Consider the following 5,668-nt stretch of genomic DNA (forward strand, 5'->3'; position numbering starts at 1 on the left):
AAAACTAACCTCAGTTCTCCCCTATTTTCAGGTGTATATAAATTCACTTTTCCCTCTTGAAACATGAATGTAATAGCAGGTCCAGTTAGGCACTGAAGAGACTTCTTTATGGATTTGCAATGTCTTTACTAGATTTTCCATGACAGTATCACTCTCTAGTTAAAAATTTCCACAATCAAATTGTTCACTTTCTTTTGTACCTTTGTAGACTTTGGATATTTTTGGTTTTGCTTATACTTCCATAGCATACAGAGACAACTATTCAGCCAACTGAAGTATTTATTCCAGCTGCCTGGGACTACACTCATGCCAAGTACTGCTTGGGCATTCAAGGGATGATATAGCATGGTTCCTACCACTGGAACAGAGCCAGCAGGGTGTGAACCTCTACCATTGTTGATGGTTGCTAGACTTAAGGCTTGTTTGTATATTATACTTTATGTTTTTTCTTTGGGGGACTGTCTTCTCTGTCAAGGTTAAGAACTCCGTGATAATCAGAGACAGCATGAGTCCAGGAGGATGTCCTGTGTCCTTAGCAAAATGGTAAATGCTGTGACCTTCAGAATAGCCCTTAAGGCTGTGGAAAAAAACTCTGAAAATATAAATTCAAGAATGTATAATTTCTCAACTTGCAAAATATAAGGATGCAATATGAATTATATGAGGGGCTTCACTGAACACTAAAACAACAGAGGTAAATGCTCTATGAACCAACTTGTCAGAAAGATATTAAGGAAGGAGATAAAGAAATTTAGGGAATGGTAATCACAGGGCAAGATTCCACCCAGTTAAATTTATTGTTTGTGCTTATAAAAATAGGCAGATTCCTGAGTTCAAGGTCAGTCTTGAAGAGATGAAATTTAAGTGCAGGCTGGTGGGAATGGTAATCTCAGGATAGAATCCCTCACAGCTAAGTTTATTGTTTCTGCTTACAAAGGCAGGTAGATTTCTGAATTCATTTGCAATGTTAAAAAGGTGTACTTGCTGTCTTCTAAGAATTAAGGCACTAAGATCATACAATGCTAATTTGTGGGATAATCAAAATGGAAGCTGGAACAGAAAACTGAATTGACATGTAAATAAAATACTGGTCTTCAGTCTGTAAGAAAGAGCTAACCAGAGAGAACTACTTGGAGAGTGAACACAGATCTTTTAGAATTTTTCTATCAGGATTTCTGACTTTTGTTAGAAAATCCAAGAAATTTTTTTCTATCAGCTTTTCTGAAATCCATGAGCTATCCAGAGAACTTTTAGAACTTTTCTACCACAAGACAGCTGTCTCTAGCATAGAGCTATCTCAAGCAGACTACAGAGCCAAAAGCTATCTATGCAGAGCTGTCTAGGGAGCCATCTTGAGCAGACTACAAGGCTGTCAGCTTGTACCCTTGATTTACTTTGAGTCATTCTTTCACAGTTCCCAAGCACTCCTGCCTTTGAAGGCCAAGCTGAGGCTTGTCCTTGGCACACTCAGGTATTTGGGACCCAAGTGCAGTGTTCAGTTTTTAGAGTAGGGCTTTTTCTTTTTAAAGATTTATTTATGTTTCTTTATATGAGTGCACTGCAGCTGTCTTCAGACATATACCAGAAAAGTGTATCGGATCCCATTCCAGATGGTTGTGAGCCACCATGTGGTTGCTAGGAATTGAACTCAGGACCTCTGGAAGAACTGTCAGTGCTATTAACCACTGAGCCATCTCTCTAGCCCAAGTAGGAGTTTTTAAAAGGCAAAAACTGCATCCTGGTATCTTGCTCAAGAAGTTGCACAGGGAGGTTTTGTATAAGCAAGCAGTTTAACAGAAGCTAAGTTATCTGTGGCTGTAAGACCCCCAAAAACCGAGGGTGCCCTAGCACCCCACGCCCCGGAAGGCAACACCCAAATCACTCATGAGAAACGGTCTCGATGCAATAGCATGAGGATTTCTTTATTCCCGGTTCCATAGCCGTGCACCACGCAGGGTTAGAGGACTATGGACCCCGAGTGTGACAGCTTTTATAAGCTTATGACAGAGCCTGTGAATCACAAACCAATCATTTCTTAGCATGGAGAGCCCGAGAAATGGGAGCCAATTGATTTGTACCACTCCATAGTTTTTAGGCCAATTGGTTTAAATTATCGGAGCCCGCTCTCAATGGACCAATTAGTTTCCTATAATGTCTACAGCTGCATGAACTCCTGCTTAGGGGTAATGGCGTAAGTTTACAGAAGCAAGATAAGCTTAGCTCATTTCCAGTTACTCTATGGGGCCAGGATCACCTATTCAAGGCCTTTCTGCTAGGTCTAAACAAAGGGTGGGCTCTGGAAGATGATCTTTTACCTAGTTTCTAACAAAATGAGATAGCATTTTAAACTCCTGATTTCTTGGGGTCATTAGAGTTACGCTGTATTATTTTCTATCATTTCATGGCATCCTAGCATAGAGTTGAGTAATTTTTCATCAGATTCTTCATTAAGGAGATCAAATTCTAGCTAATCCCAAAATGGTCCCAGCAAGAATACAAGATGGAGGAACCTCTGCACTATCTTGTCCTGTCACTTTCCCCACTTATTATTCTATGACCATGAATCAAGACTTGTTCTCTTCTAGGGGAACATAGTTGGTTCTAAGGACTAGTAGCTTGACTGAGTTTATTCCTGGATTAATGGAATTGGCTATGCAGTTGAGGATGCAGGATTCCATCATTAGTCCCACTTAGGATAACAATCAGCAGTTAGGCAAATGCTGAAGCTAAGGTGGTCAGTCATGGTGACTAGGTAAACAGAGACTGATACCAATTATCTGATTAATGTCTCCTTTATTCCATTTTTTAAAAAAGGTTTTCTTTGACATTGGCAAGGTTTTCTCTAATTAACCCTGATTGTTTGGCATAGAAACAGCAAGTTTCTCCTAAGGTCATGCCATCCCTTTATTACAAAATCATCTAGCAAGATACATCCCATATACCATTCCCTGTAGGAGTGCAGGTGCCTCCTAGGGCACTTTTCTCTAAGCTGTGGAAGCAGGAAGCTATGAACAATTGGTTTCTTCTTCAAATAAACTCGGTGGCAATATTAACTGAAAGAAAGTACACCAGACGATATTAACTAGGAGCTGAATAGGCTTTCCTTGAATCTGCCATCCTGTACCCAGGATGGAAAGAGAGAACAGATGGCCCTCCCCCTTCAGGGGGGCAAAACTTACAGAAGTGAGCTTTTTTTTTAGGGGGTAGAATAGTGGCATGCTTGAAGGTTAGCTAGTCAGGCCCTGATTCGTTACAGATAGAACACTTCCAAATCAGAGCAAGGGAGTAAGCTGTTTGAGCGAAACCGTGAATGCAGAAGATAGTAGGTTTTGTTTTCCCAGTGGGATGTGTTCATCAGAAGACTTGAAACACATCATCTTCTTGTAAGCAACTTGTTGATGAAGGTGGATTGAGACAAATGATCTCACCAATGTTAAGTTCTGTCAGAGACCAGAGAACTAGAGATGTTGACTGGAAGTCAGATTACTCAGGACTAGTTATTGTTTAAGGGTTTGTCCCTGTTTGGCTATACAGAAGCCTGGGTGTTGGGGTCCAGGAGTTGTGCCACAAACCATTCAAACACCAATTTTAGGTGGACAGGGATAGTTTATGCTCCAGGACTGACTGATCAAGACCGTAGTACAGACTCAGGAGCTGAACTATTACCCAGAATCAAGATGCTATAGCTTTTAAAGCCAGAGATCTACAAACATCTATGCCAAGTCATTCCACCAATCAGGATCTAGGGGATTTCCTTAGGAACATGTCTTTGTTGTACATTTATTCTGCTCCCATTGGTTGGGGTATTCAACTGCGGCAGGGGACTTGCCTTACCTAATATTCATGTCTTAACTTGCCAACCAGGATATCAGTTACCCATCTACATATCACTTTCTGCCAAATAGGATATCAGTTCCTGGGAAGGTTTTGGGAACTTAAATTTTTCTAGACTGCTTAATCAAAATGAAAGTCTTATTTGAAATAGCTCCTTATATTAGGGCAGATGTCTGCCTTATGTTGGTATCCATCTCAGGGACAGCTTATAGAAACAAATGCCATAAGAGCTCACACATAAATATAGGAAGTGCTGCTGGGTGGTTGGTTCGAGTCCAAACTCATTGTGACTAACTACACAAAGTAGTTCTGACTTCTGTAGTGATTGGTTTCCAGGGGCACAGAACATAACAGAATATGTAATCAACTTGGGCATGAGAAGGTTTCCTAGTAACAGCACAAACAACATATGAGAAAAACTTCTTATAATATTAGGAACAGCACAGAATGGCAAGCTAGGCAGGTAACAGTTGCCTAGGCCTTAACATTCTACATAGGCCTCAGTACTGAGATTGATTTCTGAGTTCAAATTCTTATCAGCTGCCTATGATATGCATCATATCCATGCCTAGTGCTTACTCCATAGCTTTCTTCCCCAAAGTCCTGTGGTAAAGAGGATTTGGATTTTTAATTATTTTTTCCAACATTCAAACACAGTACACATATGAAACAAATACTTGGTTTTTATGATTATAACAGCAGATATAAAATACCTTTACAACTTGTAATTCTTACATGCTTAGACAACTGGGTCTCTAAAAACTACTGTTTATTATGTAAAGTAATCAAGCCAAATAAACCCAAGCAAGCAGACATATATGCAAAAGTCCTTCATTATTCTCTTTCTCTCCCTCTCCTCTCTCTCTCTCTCTCTCTCTCTCTCTCTCTCTCTCTCACACACACACACACACACAAACACACACCCAATTATATTTACTTCACAGTTTTTATAAATGAGTCAATTCCAGTGGTGTTTAGGAAGTACAGTCCTAGTAGTATTGGGAATTTGCATGCCTCAGTATTAGTTGTAGTGTTATAAATGGATCAACCTTGTCTACTTCCAGAAAAGATTCATAGTTTTCCACAACAATGATTTCTTTGTAAGCAGATGCATGAATTGTTCCAGAAGCACATGGTTATAATATATACAATAGGAAATAATTTGCATAGTTAGCTATATTTGATCCCTCTTACCCTAAAGATGGATTTTGGGAAAGTAATTCTCAGGAGGAAGAGGGAGAAGAGGAAGGAGAAGAAGGAGGAGGAAGAAGAGGAAGTAGACAAGATATTGTTATTAGTAATCACTTTTATGCAGGTCTACAATTAAGAAGAGCAAGTGGAGCAAAAAGAAACATGAAATACACAGTTTAAAGTGAAAACACACCAGGATATTTCATCTTGGAGCCAAGGCTTGTACTAGAAGAGTTGAGAAGGTTAAAGGGAGGCCTTTAAAATAAGGGCTGAGAGAATTTTGTGCTTCTTAAAAATAAAAACAAATCAAAGTTGCTATAAATAAGATCTAAAGGTGCCAGGGTTTATCTCTAGTTGGTAGTCCTACTTGACAGTGGCACCCATCTGGTTCTGGCTTTAGAGTCATGAACGATATAAGAGTAAATGGGTTGTAAAATCTTTTTTCTTTGTTGAGAGCTGCCAAGAGAGGGTGCATGGTAAGGGAGTCCCTGAGAAGCCATTGTGAAAAGCTGTGAAAATGAAGCTTGGCTTGCAATGGAAACCCCATCATTTTGGAAGTTGGATAGTTGTGGGACATTTACCACAGAGAGTTGCATACAAAGAATGGAACCTACCCAAGGTAGAAAACTGCAGACATAGGGCC

General features: G+C 39.8%; 1 non-coding gene across 1 annotated transcript; it reads left to right on the top strand.

Annotated features, from left to right (window-relative positions):
• The first annotated feature begins 1,135 nt into the window (after positions 1 to 1,135).
• LOC127681872 (U7 small nuclear RNA) lies at positions 1,136 to 1,199 on the top strand. Its single transcript, XR_007977219.1, has one exon. It is a non-coding gene; the product is annotated as a U7 small nuclear RNA (small nuclear RNA).
• Positions 1,200 to 5,668: the final 4,469 nt, after the last annotated feature.

This window comes from Apodemus sylvaticus, chromosome 3 (assembly GCF_947179515.1).
Source record: "Apodemus sylvaticus chromosome 3, mApoSyl1.1, whole genome shotgun sequence".
Lineage (NCBI taxonomy): Eukaryota > Metazoa > Chordata > Mammalia > Rodentia > Muridae > Apodemus > Apodemus sylvaticus.